The 17,141-nt window shown below is 42.0% G+C and overlaps 1 long non-coding RNA gene across 1 annotated transcript in view; it reads right to left on the minus strand.

The window, feature by feature from the left end:
• Nucleotides 1-11,132: 11,132 nt before the first annotated feature.
• The window catches only part of LOC140733493 (uncharacterized), a 96,331-nt gene continuing 90,322 nt past the window's right edge, over nucleotides 11,133-17,141 (minus strand). The window contains exon 4 of the long non-coding RNA XR_012100295.1: nucleotides 11,133-11,548. This is a non-coding gene — a long non-coding RNA (uncharacterized lncRNA). The remainder of the gene's footprint in view (nucleotides 11,549-17,141) is intronic.

Below are 17,141 nucleotides of genomic sequence, written 5' to 3' on the forward strand. Positions count from 1 at the left end.
CTTCCCTCTGACATCCCTCCTATACTTCTCACACCTCTCCATCAAGTTAAAATTATGTCCCCTCATATTAGCCAATTCAGCCCTCAGACAAAGGTACTAGCTGTTCACTCATCAATGCCTCTTATCATATTATACATCTCTATCAAATTGCCTCACATCTCCTTTGGTCCAACGAGAAAAGCCTTAGCTTGCTCAACCATCCCTCATAAGGCTTGTTCTCTAATTTATCACCATTGAGCTATATCTCCTCTGCACCCTCTCTAAAGCTTCCACATCTTTCCTATAATGCCCCAGAACTGAACACAATACTCCAAGCATGATCTAACCAGAGTTTTACAGAGCTGCAACTTTATCTCTCAGCTCTTGAACTCAATCCCCTGACTAATGAAGACCAACACAACATATGCCTTCCTAACCATATTATCAACATCCATGGCAGCTTTGAGGGATTTTTCTTTTATTTATAGGATGAGGGTGTTGCCAGCTAAGACAGCATTTATTTCCCATCCCTAGTTACCCTAGATCTGTGAGATCCCTCTGATCTCAAGATCCCTCTGTTACTCCCCACTGCCGAGAATCCTGCCATTGACCATGTATTTTGCCTTCAAGTTTGACTTTCCAAAGTGTATCAAGTCAAGTCAAGTCACTTTTTAATTATCATTTCGACCATAACTGCTGGTACAGTACACAGTAAAAACGAGACAATGTTTTGCAGGACCATGGTGCTACATGAAACAATACAAAAACTACACTTAGTGATCATTAATGGAGAATGTGTGGAGCAGGTTAAGACCTACAAGTATCTGGGAGTACAGTTAGACGAGAAGCTAGACTGGACTGCCAACACAGATGCCTTGTGCAGGAAGGCACAGAGTCGACTGTACTTCCTTAGAAGGTTGGCGTCATTCAATGTCTGTAGTGAGATGCTGAAGATGTTCTATAGGTCAGTTGTGGAGAGCGCCCTCTTCTTTGTGGTGGCGTGTTGGGGAGGCAGCATTAAGAAGAGGGACGCCTCACGTCTTAATAAGCTGGTAAGGAAAGCGGGCTCTGTTGTGGGCAAAGTACTGGAGAGTATAACATCGGTAGCTGAGCGAAGGGCGCTGAGTAGGCTACGGTCAATTATGGAAAACCCTGAACATCCTCTACATAGCACCATCCAGAGACAGAGAAGCAGTTTCAGCGACAGGTTGCTATCGATGCAATGCTCCTCAGACAGGATGAAGAGGTCAATACTCCCCAATGCCATTAGGCTTTACAATTCAACCGCCAGGAGTAAGATATGTTAAAGTGCCGGAGTTGATTGTATTTAATGTATTTAAGTAAACTACTTAAGAACATTTTAAAAGCTATTATTAATGCTTTTTGAGAGAGTGATTTAGATGCATATCATATTTTTACTGAATTAAGTATTGTATGTAATTAGTTTTGCTACAACAAGTGTATGGGACATTGGAAAAAATGTTGAATTTCCCCATGGGGATGAATAAAGTATCTATCTATCTACCCAGGACTGCATAAAGTGCACAAAACAGTGCAGGCATTACAATAAATAATAAACAAGACAATAGGCACAGTAGAGGGCAGTAAGTTGGTGTCAGTCCAGACTCTGGGTATTGAGGAGTCTGATGGCTTGGGGGAAGAAACTGTTATATAGTCTGGTTGTGAGAGCTCGAATACTTTAGTGCCTTTTCCCAGATGGCAGGAGGGAGAAGAGTTTGTATGAGGGGTGCGATGGGTCCTTCATAATGTTGTTTGCTTTGCGGATGCAGTGTGTAGTGTAAATGTCTGTAATGGCGGGAAGAGAGACCCTGATGATCTTCTCAGTTGACCTCACTATCCGCTGCAGGGTCTTGCGATCCGAGATGGTGCAATTTCCAAACCAGGCAGTGATGCAGCTGCTCAGGATGCTCTCAATACAAACTCTATAGAATGTGGTGAGGGTGGGGGATGGACTTTCCTCAGCCTTCGCAGAAAGTAGAGACGCTGCTGGGCTTTCTTTGCTATGGAGCTGGTGTTGAGGGACCAGTTGAGTTTCTCCGCCAGGTGAACACCAAGAAATTTGGTGCTCTTAATGTATCACTTCACACTTCCGAATTGAACACCATCTGCCACTTCTCAGCCCAGCCCTGCATCCTGTCAATGTTCCATTATAATCTCCAACCTTTTACCCTATTCACAACACCACCAACCTTCCTGTCATCTGCAAATTTACTGACCCATCCTTGCATTTCCTCATCTATGACATTTATGATTTTTTAAAAAATCACAAAGAGCAGGAGGTTGCAGAACAAACCCCTGTGGAACACCACCAGTCACAGACCTCTAGGCGGAATATGTTTCATTTGTTACCACCCTCTGTCTTCTGTGGGAAATCCAATTCTGAATCCATGGAGCCAGAAATTCCTGGATCCCACGCCTCCTGACTTTCTGAATAAACCTAACTTGAGGAACCCTGTTGAATGCTTTATTAAAATCCATGTACATCACATCAACCACTCTATTCATTAAATTGTTTTGTCATTCCCTTGAAAATGTCAGTCAGGCTCATGAGGCCAATCCTGCCCCTCACAAAGCTATGCTATCCCTAATCAGTCTCTGCTACTTCAAATGCTCACAAATCTTGTCTCTAAGAATTCTCCCCAATAGTTCGCCCATCACTAAGACCCACCTGTCTGTAATTCCCAAGATTAGCCCTGTTACCTTTCTCAAACAAAGGGATAACATTTGCAGTTCTCCAATCTTGGTACTATTCTTATGGCCAGTGAGGATGGAAAGATAGTCACCAATGGTGTGGCAATCTCTTTCCCAACGTCCTGTGATAACCAAAATTGGTCCACAGACTCTTCTTGTGCTATGATGAGGCCACCCTCAGGGTCGAGGGGCAACAACTTATATTCCAGCTGGGTAGCCTCCAATCTGATGGCATGCATATTGATTTCTCTTTCTAGTAAAAAAAATACCCTCCCCTCCTCTCTTTTTCTATTCCCCTTCACCTCTTCTCTTCTGCCTATCACCTCCTCTGGCCCCCTACTCCTTCCCTTTCTCCTATGGTCCATCCTCCTCTCTTAGGTGATTCCTTCCTTTCCTACCCACCTGGTTTCCTCTAACGCCTTCTAGCTATCCTCATTCCTCCCACCTTTATATTCTGTCATCTTTCCCCCACCTTTCCAGTCCTGAAGAAGGGTCTTGGTCCAAAATGTCGACTGTTTATTTATTTCCTTAGATGCTGCCAGGCCTACTGAGTTCCTCCAGTATTTTGTGTGTATTGCTTTGGATTTCTAGCATCTGCTGAATTTCTTGTGTTTATGATTTGTGGTGTATCCATGTCTGGCCCTAGGAACTTATCTATCTTATTGTCTTTCAAAGGTCCCAGCACATCCTCTTTCTTAATCTTGACATGTTCCAGCACATTAGTGTGTTCTGTGCTGACCTCACGTTGGTCAATGTCCCACTCACTGGTGAATAAGGAAGCAAGTTACTAATTTAGGACCTCCCCTACCCCTCTGTCCTTAGGCACATTTCCTCTTCTATGCCTGATCCATCCTACCCCAACACATCCTCCCATTCTTCACATATGTGTAGAACATCCTGGTATTCCTCAGTTCCACCCATAAAGCCTCACTAGTTGAGTTCACCAGTCTGTCCTGACTGAGCACTGCCATGATATTTTCTCAGACTAATAATGTCATCCCTCCCCCTTTAATCCCTCTGATAGGTGAAACCAGGTGGATAGGAAAGGTAAAGGGCTGGAGAGGAAGGAATCTGATAGGAGAGGGTGGAATATAGGAGAAAGGGAAGGTGGAGGAGACCCAGGGGGAGTTTTGTACTCTCAAAATTTCACATTTGAAGGCCTCCCACTTACCAAGTATAACTTTGCCAGAAAATAGCTTGTCCTAATCCACACTTGACAGATTCTTTCTGATACCATCAAAACTGGCCTTTCTCCAATTTCGAATCTCAGCACAAAGACCAGACCTATCCTTCTCTCTGCTTTTTATAAATGACCTAGATGAGGAAGTGGAGGGATAGGTTAGTAAGTTTGCTGATGACACAAAGGTTGGAGGTGTTGTGGATACTGTGGAGGGCTTTCAGAGTTTACAATGGGACATTGATAGGATACAAAACTGGGCTGAGAAGTGGCAGATGGAGTTTAACCCAGATAAGTGTGAAGTGGTTCATTTTGATAGGTCAAATATGATGGCAGAATATAGTATTAATGATAAGACTCTTGGCAGTGTGGAGGATCAGAGGGATCTTGGGGTCCGAGTCCATAGGATGCTCAAAGCAGCTATGCAGGTTGACTCTGTGGTTAAGAAGGTGTATGGTGTATTGGCCTTCTTCAATCGTGGAATTGAATTTAGGAGCCAAGAGGTAATGTTGCAGCTGTATAGGACCCTGGTCAGACCCCACTTGGAGTACTGTGTTCAGTTCTGGTCACCTCACTACAGGAAGGATGTGGAAGCCATAGAAAGAGTGCAGAGGAGATTTACGAGGATGTTGCCTGGATTGGGGAGCATGCCTTATGAGAACAGGATGAGTGAACTCAGCCTTTTCTCCTTGGAGCAACGGAGGATGAGAGGTGACCTGATAGAGGTGTATAAAATGAGAGGCATTGATCTTGTGGTTAGTCAGAGGCTTTTTCCCAGGGCTGAAATGGTTGCCAAAAGAGAGGTAAGTTTTTTACTCAGAGAGTGGTGAGTGCATGGAATGGGCTGCCGGCAATGGTGGTGGAGGCGGATACGATAGGGTCTTTTTTAGAGACTTTTGGATAGGTACATGGAGCTTAGAAAATAGAGGGCTATAGGGTAAGCCTAGTAATTTCTAAGGTAGGGACATGTTCAGCACAACTTTGTGGGCCAAAGGGCCTATATTTTGCTGTAGGTTTTCTATGTTTCTATGTTTTCCATGATTATCTAGAAGCTAATGGTATTATGATCACTAAGAGCAAAGTGTTCCCCCTCGCAAACTTCTGTCACCTGCCCGGTCTCATTCCCTAATAGACAAAGTATTGCACACACTCTTGTTGGGATTTTTATGTGCAGATTAAGCAAATTTTCCTGAACACATTTGACAACCTGTATCCCATCTTGTCCTTTTATAGTGTGGTCAATACATCAATATCTGAAAAGTTAAATTCGCCTACTATCACAACCTATTGTTTCTTGCAAAAGTCTGCGCTCTCTTTACAAATTCGTTCCCATACATCCCTCAGCCTGTTGGGTGGTCTGTAATACTACCCCATTAACCTGGTCATACCTTTCTTATTCCTCAGTTCCATCCTTAAAACCTCAGTAGATGGCAGGATACTTGGTAGTGTGGAGGAGCAGAGGGATCTGGGGGTACATATCCACAGATCCCTGAACGTTGCCTCACAGGTAGATAGGGTAGTTAAGAAAGTTTATGGGGTGTTAGCTTTCATAAGTCGAGGGATAGAGTTTAAGAGTCGCGATGTAATGATGCAGCTCTATAAAACTCTGGTTAGGCCACACTTGGAGTATTGTGTCCATTTCTGGTCGCCTCACTATAGGAAGAATGTGGAAGTATTGGAAAGGGTACAGAGGAGATTTACCAGGATGCTGCCTGGTTTAGAGAGTATGCATTATGATCAGAGATTAAGGAAGCTAGGGTTTTACTCATTGGAGAGAAGGAGGATGAGAGGAGACATGATAGAGGTGTACAAGATATTAAGAGGAATACACAGAGTGGACAGCCAGCGCCTCTTCCCCAGGGCACTACTGCTCAGTACAAGAGGACATGGCTTTAAGGTAAGAGGAGGAAAGTTCAAGGGGGATATTAGAGGAGGGTTTTTAACTCAGAGAGTGGTTGGTGCGTGGAATGCACTGACTGAGTCAGTGGTGGAGGCAGATGCACTAGTGGAGTTTAAGAGACTACTAGACAGGTATATGGAGGAATTTAAGGTAGGGGGTTATATGGGAGGCAGTGTTTGAGGGTCAGCACAACATTGTGGGCCGAAGGGCCTGTAATGTGCTGTACTATTCTATGTTCTATGAGTTCTTAAGTCTGTCCTAACTGAGCACTGCCACGACATTTTCTCTGACTGGTTGTGCCTCTCTCACCCTTTAATCCCTCCTGCTCTGTCGCATCTAAAACTGTGGAACCCTGGAAATATTGAGCTGCTGGTTTTGCTCCTGCTTGAACCAAGTCTCACTAATGGCTACAATATCATAATTCCATGTGTTGATCAATGCCCTGAGCTCATCTTCCTTTCCTACAATACTTTCATTGAAATATGTGCAACTCAGAATATTAGTTACACCACGCTCAACCTTTTGCTTCCTGACTGTAACGTCCTGGTTAGGATTTTTATTGCTATGCTGTGAACTATTTCATTTTAGTAGTTGTCTGTAAAAGCAGTGTATCCTGTTGGTAGAATGTTCTGGCTTTGGCTAAAGATAAGGGGCTGTGTTTGTCAGCTTAGGAATGTTGTGTCAGCCAATCAGAATGGCAAGATCAGGAGAAAGCTCTCAAGAGAGATTTGTGATGGACACTGGTGGGATTTGTGGTTTTTTGGTGAGAGATGCGGTAAAGAGAAGATTGGGCGAGACACCCATTGGATTCAATCCAGTGGAAAGGCGAGATGAAGGAGTTCAAGATGGGAAGCTCTTCCTGTGATGAGAATTCAGTGCCATGAGTAATGGTTAACTTAGCTTTTGGAAGGGACGAGCTCCTATAGTCATGGAGAGTGGTAGGTGCGTAGAACATGCTGTCAGGGATGGTGTGTAAATACTGACCATACACAATTATTGGTCGGCAAGAAATAATAGATTGTACACCGCATAAGATTATAAAGAAAGTATATTTACTAATTTCAGCTTTATCAAACAGTTATTAAGAGAAAAAAAGAAAAGGGCCCCTTACAGTTAAAACATTCTAAGTTTCTTTGACTGGAACATCAGAACGTTCCTGTTTGGTTAAACCCCAAATCATACCGACCCTAGATATATATGTTTATGAAAGGTGACCTCACTGCTGAGTCACGTGACTGTTAGCAGACAGACAGACATACTTTATTGATCCCAAGGGAAATTGGGTTTCGTTACAGCCGCACCAACCAAGAATAGTGAAGAAATATAGCAATATAAAACCATAAATAATTAAATAATAATAAGTTAATCATGCCCAGTGGAAATAAGTCCAGGACCAGCCTATTGGCTCAGGGTGTCTGACACTCCTAGGGAGGAGTTGTAAGGTTTGATGGCCACAGGTAGGAATGACTTCCTATGACGTTCAGTGTTACATCTCGGTGGAATGAGTCTCTGGCTGAATGTACTCCTGTGCAGAGTTAGCTAACAAGCTGAGTTTGTATATCAGTCCATTGAGCAGGTTACAGTACTCTGAGATCCTAACAGCATCTGTCTCCACAACTGTTTTACTATCTGTTCTAGCACTCTGGTTCCCATCTCACCTCCCCCGCCCCACAACTCTAGTTTAAACACCCCCATACAGTACTAGCAAACCTTCCCACCAGAATATTAGTTTTCCCACCATAAACAAGAAATATATGCAGATGCCAGAATCCTGATGAGAGGTCTCTGCCTGAAACGTCCTCTACTCTTTTCCATAGATGCTGCCTGGCCCACTGAGTTCCTCCAGCTTTGTTTGTGTGTTGCTAGGGTATTAGTTCCCTTCAGTTTAGGTGCAAGCCATCTCTTCTGTACAGGTCCCACCTTCTCTGGAAGAGAGCCCAATGATCCAAAAATCTTATACCCTCCCTCCTACACTAACTCCTTAGCTTTGTGTTAACCTGTATTGTCATCTTATTTAGCAGATAAGCCTCAGTAGCACATGGCATTGCTAGCAATCCTGAGATCACAGCCTTGTGGGTCCTGTCCTTTAACTTAGCACCTAACACTCTGAACTCACTTTACAGAACCTCATCCCTCTTTGTATTTATGTGATTGGTACCTATATGGACCATGACCTCTGGCTGCTCACCCTCCCACTTGCTGAAGACTCGATCCAAGATGTCCCAGACCCTGGTGCCGGGGAGGCAACATACCACCCAGGAATCTCATTCTCATACACAGTGCCTCCTTTCTGTTCCCCTAACTAACTAATCCCCTATCACCACAACTTGCCTATTCTCCCTTCCCTTCTGAGCCACAGAGCCAGACTCAGTGCCAGAGACCCGACCACTGTGACTTTCCTCTGCTGGGTCATCCCCCCTAATAGTGTCCAAAGTGGTATACTTGTTGCTAAGGGGCAGGCCACTGAGCTACTCTGCACTGGCTGTTTAACTCCTTTCACCCTGCTGACTCTCTCTGAATGATCCAGAGTTCATCCAGTTCCAGCTCCAAATCTTTAACGTGGAGTGATAGAAACTGCAGCTGGATGCACTTCTTGCAGGTGAAGTCATCAGGGACACTTTCTTCAGACTATCACAAGAGGGACAATCAATGATCCTGCCTGGCATCCCTACTGTTTTAACTGAGCAAATATAAAGAAGGAAAAACAATAAATAAATTGTGGGGGCAATAACCTACCTACAGTTTTTCCCTTTCTCTCACTCAAGCCTCTCCTTGCTGAAGCCTTGAAGAGCTAAAGCCTCAAAATCCCCACTCTAACACTGCCCATTCCAACACAGGTTGCTCTACTTGCCCCTGCCTTATTTTAATTTGCACTTGCTAATAAATGCTGATCTCTGATTCAACACTGAAGCTCCCCTGAAGCACTGCTTTTTAATACACTTTGCCAACCTGATTAAATCACGCCTTCTCTCACTCTCAACCTCTGGCCGCTGTTCAAAACTGACTACAATTTTGCCCAATCAACTGCCTATCTTTTCTCATAGTCTCTCTACACACTGTATCTACCTGTACACCAACTGACTTATCACTCTGGTTCCCATCCACCTGAGAAATTAGTTTAAAGCTTCTCCAACAGCTCTAGCAAACCTTCCTGCAAGGATATTGGGCCCCTTAAGTTCAGCTGTAACCTGTCCATTTTCTACAGATTGTACCTTACGCAGAAGAGACCTCGAATTATGTATTTTAGATTTTGTCATTTCCAATGATCAATTTTCATCCTTTTGTTAAACACTCAAATCAAGATATTTAGTAACTCTATTTTACATGATTGTTATTTGCATTCTATGCAATTATGAGTTACTATGAAATACTTTTCAAGGAAGCAAATATCTTCCAAATTTTCAGTGTCCTAATTTGAACCCTGTGGTGTGATTTTTCCATTCACTTAGCTCCAATAATCTGCCATGGAATCTGTTTGGAGTAAGAAATAAAATCCCTCTCATTGATGAAGGTAGAGCAGTGGATGTAGTGTATCTGGATTTCAGTAAGGCATTTGATAAGGTTCCCCATGCCAGGCTCCTTCAGAAAGTAATGAGGCATGAGATCCAAGGAGACCTTGTTTTGTGGATCCAGAATTGGCTTGCCCACAGAAGGCAAAGGGTGATTGTAGATGGTGTGTTGGCATTCATCAACGATGGGGATGAGTACACGAGCTGTGAGGTAATATTACAGCTATACAAGACCTTAGTCAGACCCCACCTGGAATACTGTGTTCAGTTCTGGTCACCTCACTACAGGAAGGATGTGGATACTATAGAGAGAGTGCAGAGGAGATTTACAAGGATGTTGCCTGGATTGGAGGGTTTACCTTATGAGAATAGGTTGACATGACAGAGGATGAGAGGTGACCTGATAGAGGTGTATAAGATGAAGAGAGGCATTGATCATGTGGATAGCCAGAGGCCTTTTCCCCAGGGCTGAAATGGCAAACACGAGGGGGCATAGTTTTAAGGTGCTTAGAAATGGGTACCAAGGGGATGTCAGGGGTAAGCTTCTCGACACAGAGAGTGGTGGGCACGTGAAATGCACAACCAGCAGCAGTGGTGGAAGTGGATACTATAGGATCTTTTAAGAGACTTTTGGACAGGTAAATGGAGCTTAGAAAAATACAGAGCTATGCGGTAGGGAAATTCTAGGCAGTCTCTAGAGTAGGTTATATAGTCGGTACAACATTGTGGGCCTGTAATGTGCTGTAAATTTCTATTTCTATGTAATCATTTATATTGGAAATTAAAAGGAAGCAGTGAAAAATAGCCATTTATACTGTAGTTCCTTACTCAAGCTAGTATTCAGCTGTGTTTTCAGCTTCAAGTTCCACCAACCTGCACAAACCTATTTAGTGTTCTGTATTGTTATGAGTTTATCACTGTAAACATCTGTCCAGACTGTATTGATATATCTGTAAACTCTTCATGGCACAAACCCATCCAAAAATAGAAACAAATATGTTCTTTCTCTTTTTTAGCCACAATGTAATCTTGCTCAATTTGTGTTCTATAATCCCATGCATTTGTAATCACCTGTCAGTGTTTTTAAATTCTTTTGTAGTGTTGTCTAAAGCAGAGGTGTTCAAATTTATACTACATAGCTTAGAAATTTATGTTTCAGTCCCCCCACCAACATTCACATCATCACAAGCTTTCCCAGAGCCAGTAAATGTAAATTCCAAAACAAACAGGAAAGGATTTTATTTTTCTGATTTTTTAAAACTATTATCATACCTCCCTGGGATGACTGTGCTCAACCCTCAGTTCCTATGTAGGGTTTCAACCTAAAACATTAATGCCTCCCCTGCCCACTTCCCACCCCATCTCCAACAAATGCTGCTTGATGTGCCGAGTTCTTTCTATAGACAGTTGCTCCAGGTTCCAGCATCCACAAACACTTGTGTCCTGTTTTCTAGTTGTCATGATCACTGAGCTTGGAAATCAAGCATTACTGATGGGAGAGGGGGGATGAGGGGAGGGTGATGGAGAACAATTCTACTGAGTTTAGAATTCTTGTTTACAAGTTATTCCTGGAACTTGACCACTGATTTTTTTTCTGCTATCTCTCTTGAGCAGGAATTAGCTGCAGTATTCCTGAAAGGAGCATTTTGAGATCCAGTTAGAGGGCTGGTTCTCCAGACCCCATAAGACCTTCACCTACTTCCCCAACTGCCCATCCCTGCAACTCCTCTGAAATGCAAACACTGTCCTCTCTGTAAGCATCAGTTTACATTTGCTGTTCTCCATTCCTCAAACTTCACCCATGGCCTGAATAGTGGGTCTTGAGACATCCAGTTTTGACAATGATCAGCCACTTTACATTGATTTCCTGATGCTTTTAGCCTAGTAGCTAACAGTCAGTGTTTAACAACATATGACCTTTAAAATCGGTTTAATTCACACTGCTTCCTGGTTTTGATGACTGCTTCCCAGGTCAGTTTTCTACCTGTAAGTGCACATTCTTCCTGGTTTTTCATCTGTAGTTGTTAAACCATTTATTTTAGCAGACGGAAACTCATAGGTGAATGCAGAAGCAAAAAGGCTCCCACGATTATTAACAGAAAAGTTGCAAGGTGTATTTCAAATTAGAGATACAATAAGTACTAGTTTTTTTTCTCTTAACCCTAAGGCAAGATGACTTAGTCATGAGATGGGAGTTCCTTACTTAGAACTGTCGAAACTGAGCACGCAGGGACTTGCTGAGTCTGTTTTCGGTAGGCTTTTGTCTTCTATCTGTAATAACAAATAAATTAAAATTCAGCAAAGGAGATGTTCATGAGATTCTTTCAGTGTTTTACTGAGTTTAAAGTGAAAAGGCCACATATTGATGGGAGAAAATATCTAAATCTTTTTATTGTGGAGCATTTACATAAGACATGAACGTACCACACGCATAGAATGAGTTGTTTTAGTGACACATATATATCTACATGTTTCTGCAGTTATTAATTTTTCTTTATTTTGCTAACTGATGCTTTTACTCTGTGAATCTTTTCTATACAAATCTTAATTTTAAAATTTATTATTGATATTTTTTCTTTACATTATTACATCTGTGTGCTAATTCAGACCCCTACATGGTTTCTAAATCTGAATTGACTGTCATACTCTATGATTCTAAAAATCATTTGCAGAATTCTTTTTCATCCGCAAAAGTGTACAATAGTTATGAACAATTTGTGTTTGATTTGGCTCAGTGGGACTTCTTTGAGCAATTTACCACATTCATTGTGTGATCTGGGGTGCACAACAAGATTGTGCTAAGTATTGTTATATATTTTGCATTCTTTTGGGGCTGCTACTCAGGGTGTTCTTGATTTTTCAAGCTGAGACTTCACAGCACACCAGCATCTTCACTTTTCCTGTTAACTAAGTAAAATTCAGAATATCGTCAGATCCTCATAATCAGAAGTATTTTGTTAACAAACAGTATTGTAATTACTTTTTCATACAAACTAATTCTGTTTTCTATTTCAACATCAAAATGATCAAAATTGGACACCCATTTTTTTAATCCTAAAACATCCTACTTTCACATTTTGAAAATCTGATGCACAGTACTAAAAATATCACAAGTTTAAAAAAAAAGGCTTTGGATATTTGAGTTACTGTGCCCAGATGCACAGAAACTTCTTATCAATTGTAAACACAAAGTACACTGCAGATGCTGTGGTCAAATCAACACGAACAAACAAGCTGGAGGAACTCAGCAGGTTCGAGCAGCATCCGTGGAAACGAGCAGCCAACGTTTCGGGCCGAGACCCTTCATCAGGACTGAAGAAGGAGGGGGCAGGGGCCCTATAAAGAAGGTGGGGGGAGGGTAGAAGGTGCCAGGTGAAAAACCAATCAGAGGAAAGATCAAGGGGTGGAGGAGGTGAAGCAGGGAGAGGATAGGCAGGAAAGGTGAAGAAGGAATGTAAGGGGAAAGCACTATGGGTAGTAGAGGAAGGCAGAATCATGAGAGAGGTGATAGGCAGCTGGAAGAGGAGGCAGAGTGAAAGTGAGATGGGGGAAGGGAGAGGGATGTTCAATCCTTATACACTTCAATTCCCCATCAAGAAGGCCTCAAAGCCCTCCGCTACTTTGTTGACAACAGACCTCACCAGTTCCCCAACACCACCACACTCCTCAGGTTGGCGGAACTGGTACTCACAGTTAATAACTTCTCTTTTCGCTCTTCCCACTTTCTTCAGACCAAGGGTGTAGCTATGGGCACTCGCATGGGCCCCAGCTATGCCTGCCTCTTTGTGGGTTATGTAGAATAGTCTATGCTCCAAATCTATACTGGTACTGCTCCCCAACTTTTGACGACTACATTGGTGCTGCTTCCTGCACCCATGCTGAGCTCGTCAATTTCATTGACTTTGCCTCTAACTTTCACCCAGCCCTCAAATTCACTTGGTCCATCTCGGATGGACAGGTTCTCATGAAAGGTTGCTCGTGAAAGCTGAGTTCACACCCCGTTACCTGCTTCACATTCCCATTTGGATATGTCCATACATGGCCTCCACTACTGCCATGATGAAGCCAAACTCAGGTTGGAGGAGCAACACCTCATATACCGTCTGGGTAGTCTCCAGCCCCTTGGTATGAACATCGAATTCTCCAACTTACGGAAATTCCCTCTCTCTCCCTTCCCCCATCCCACCTTCACTCTGCCTCCTCTTCCAGCTGCCTATCACCTCTTTCATGATTCTGCCTTCTACTACTACCCTCAGTGCTTTCCCCTTACATTCCTTCTTCACCTCCTCCACCCCTTGATCTTTCCTCTGATTGGTTTTTCACCTGGCACCTTCCACCCTCCCCCCACCTTCTTTATAGGGCCCCTGCCCCCTCCTTCTTCAGTCCTGATGAAGGGTCTTGGCCCGAAACGTTGACTGCTCGTTTCCACGGATGCTGCCTGACCTGCTGAGTTCCTCCAGCTTGTTTGTACGTGTTAACTTCTTATCAATGTTTCTCATTAAGAACCTCTCAAACCTGCGACCTCTGCTGCCTGAAAGAAAGAGGGTGATAGGAACACATCTCTCTGTGTTCTCTTTAAATAATGCACCATCTGGATTTGGTTGTTTATTACTGTCTCTATATTGTTAGAATTTACCAGTTTAATGCACCTTTACCATACTAACTGCAGCAGTTCAAAAAAAGTAGCTTGCTGTGGCCAGAACAAAGGACTGACGATCATCCTGGTCTTTCCAGAAATGTAAATGCCTAGTAAAAGCATAAATGTAAACAAAAACATTGTACTACCAAAGCAGGTATGTTAGGATAACTGACATCAAACAAACCTTCTGTACCAAGTACAAATATAGATCTTATTCAGCAGTGAAGTTAAGTGGTATGTTTCAGAACTTGCTCTTCCCATGGTAAACAATTACAGATGTTTCCAGAAGTTTAGAAAAGAGCAGGCTGTCATCCAAAACAATTTCTCAGTTCCACTGGTACCCTGCAGAGTCTACTTTCATAGTACGTTTAGGAAAAATAACAGGTTCTTCCTTATTACAGCTTTGCCTGAGCAACCTGCACCTGCAGCATAACTCCATATGCACTGACACAAGATGAACATGCAAGATGTCGTGGAATGAGTGGCAGATATGGTATTTCCAATAAAAGTATCCTGCATCCTTTTGTCATACATAATTTTTGGTGAATTGACAGTAAGTGAGTAGAGATTGATTAGCTGTCCGAGCCTAATCCTTATGGGTTCTAAGGGTCCGATTACCTTTTGATAACCATAACAAACAGTGGTGTCCTGACATTGTGTTTATCTACCACTCTGGGACAACGTTGTCATAAATAAGTTATCTAACAGGCAAAATGTACCTGTATAGATTAACCAAGGGAAGCTTGGTGATATAATTTGGAACTTTGAAATTCTATAAATGACACAGCATTTATTACTTTTATTATCATTTCTTAATTAAAATTATTGTAGAGGGCACTAAGAAAGAAAGCAGCATCCATCATCAAGGATCCCCACCATTCAGGCCATGCTCTTGTCGCTGCTGCCGTCAGGAAGGAGGTAGAACAGACTTGGGTCCCACACCACCAAGTTCAGGAACAATTATTACACTTCAACCATCAGAATCCTGAACCAGCATGGATGACGTCACTCACCTCAACACTGAACTATGGACTCACTTTCAATGACTCTACAACTCATTTTCTTGGGATTATTTATTATCATTTGTTCTTATTTGTATTTGCACATTTTGTCTTTTGCATATTGGTTGTTTGTCAGACTCTGGGTTTCGTTTGTTATTGATTCTATTGAATTTCTTTGTTTTACTGTAAACGCCTGAAGAAAATGAATCTTAAAGTAATATATGATGACATATACATGATAATAAACTTTGAACTTCAAAGCTAACAGTTCAGCTTCATTTGAGGTCAAATGTTTTTTTTTGTTTTTTTTCATTGAATTCAAGTACTGAGACAAATTCCTCAGAAACTGAATGTGTCTTTTTTTTTGGAAACTGCTATTAATCACAAAGTTTTGCGTTTACAGAAGAAACCCACCTTACTCTCACTGCCCAAACCGTCCACTCCCAATGACAGTCAATAGCTTCTACCAGTCTGCTTTTAGACACCTGGAGTTGGATACAGTATTTATCTGATGCAGAGTTGTGACACAAAATGTTGATAATTCTTTTCCTACACAGATGCTGCTTGATCTGCTGAATAACAAAAAAAAACTGTTTCTCCTGACAAGAATGCACCGAATCAGTACTATAAGAATACAAAATATCAATAATGTGAGAACTTGGTGCTGTTGCTACTTTCAAATCCGTGTTAGATTTCTCAGACTTTGATGCAATCTTGGGAGTTGGGAGGTTTGAGGACAGCACATTGCAAATGGAATATATTGGCTTGGATCTTCTGTTCGGAGTCAGTGCAGAAGGATCTTTGCTGCTCAGAGATAGCAGCTGACAGCATTAAGATGCTCACATAGCTGGCAAACTGGAGGGTTCATCATTCTAACATGTCTTACAGTGCATGAAATAAAGCTTGAAACTCACATATGAATAAGTAGAAGGTAAAACTACAAGAGAGAGATTAAGTTTCAACTGATCATGTTTTAAAATTGTTGATTGGAGTATAGTGTTTATTCTAAGAATCCATATATTCAACATTAAAAAGAAACAAAATTGAGGGTTGACTTGCATAAAGGCAGTCTAAAGTACAATGGTACAGGGAAAATCCAATCATATATTCAAATATTAATCTATTCTTTGCAGAAATGGAATGAAATAGAGTAATAGTACTCTAAAACTGATTTTAACAGAAAATATCATTGAATGCATGCATTTATTTATTAAACTAGTCCATTGCTTGAATAGGTCACTGTGTTATATGAATAATAGAAAATTTCCCTTAAGCTGGTATGGTGTTACAAAAAGATACAATTAAGCAATTACCAAGAACTTTTACTTATACAATGGTCATAGTACAATAAACTACGTTGCTAATACGGACAGTTATCTCTTACACAAGTTCATACAATTTGTTTGTGAAAAACAAGTAATAGAGAAGTACAGCACCAAAACAGGCCATTAGGCCGATCCAGTCCATGCCGAAACCATTTAAACTGCCCGCTCCCATCGACCTGCACAAGGACCATAGCCCTCCATGTCCCTACTATCCATGCACCTATCCAAATTTCTCTTAAACGTTGAAATCTAGCATGCACGCACCACTCACAACCCTCTGAGTGGAGAAGTTTCCCCTTAAACTTGGACCATTTTTGGAAATATCTTGCGCAATGTTCATCGTGTATAGCAAATTGTACCATGTCTCTATTTTCGCCAGATCTTTACTGTGAAAAGCCAGACTAGGTTAAAATCAACATTATTTTCATCTTTTTTAGTCGATGGTTGTGAAGAACTTTCAACCAACCACGTAAGTCAAATTGTAATGGGATAATATATAATGCAAACATTCACCGGGCGTGCATTTCACCGCAGTGCTAAAGTAGCTGCACAATCTCTCGAATGGATGCAGAACATCCCTTGGTACTAATTCACGAGCAGGAATGTTTACTCCTCGACTACCATTACTGAATCAGATCATCCGGTCAATGGCACTTTGCAGTTCGCGGCAGATAATGCACGCGATAACTGTATTTGCTACAACAGTCACTACAAAAAGAAACACGCAGGATCTTTAAAATTTGTTTTTCTTCGTTGATAGATCTGCAGGGTTCCATCATTTTTAGTCGTTAAGCAACCTGGCATTGCAGAGCTTTGGAACACCTGAAAGCTAAATGCCACCATACGAACGCAAGCGTCCCTTTTGTGATAGGTGGGAGGATCCAAAGTTGGTGTATCAA

Source organism: Hemitrygon akajei, chromosome 9 (genome assembly GCF_048418815.1).
Source record: "Hemitrygon akajei chromosome 9, sHemAka1.3, whole genome shotgun sequence".
NCBI lineage: Eukaryota > Metazoa > Chordata > Chondrichthyes > Myliobatiformes > Dasyatidae > Hemitrygon > Hemitrygon akajei.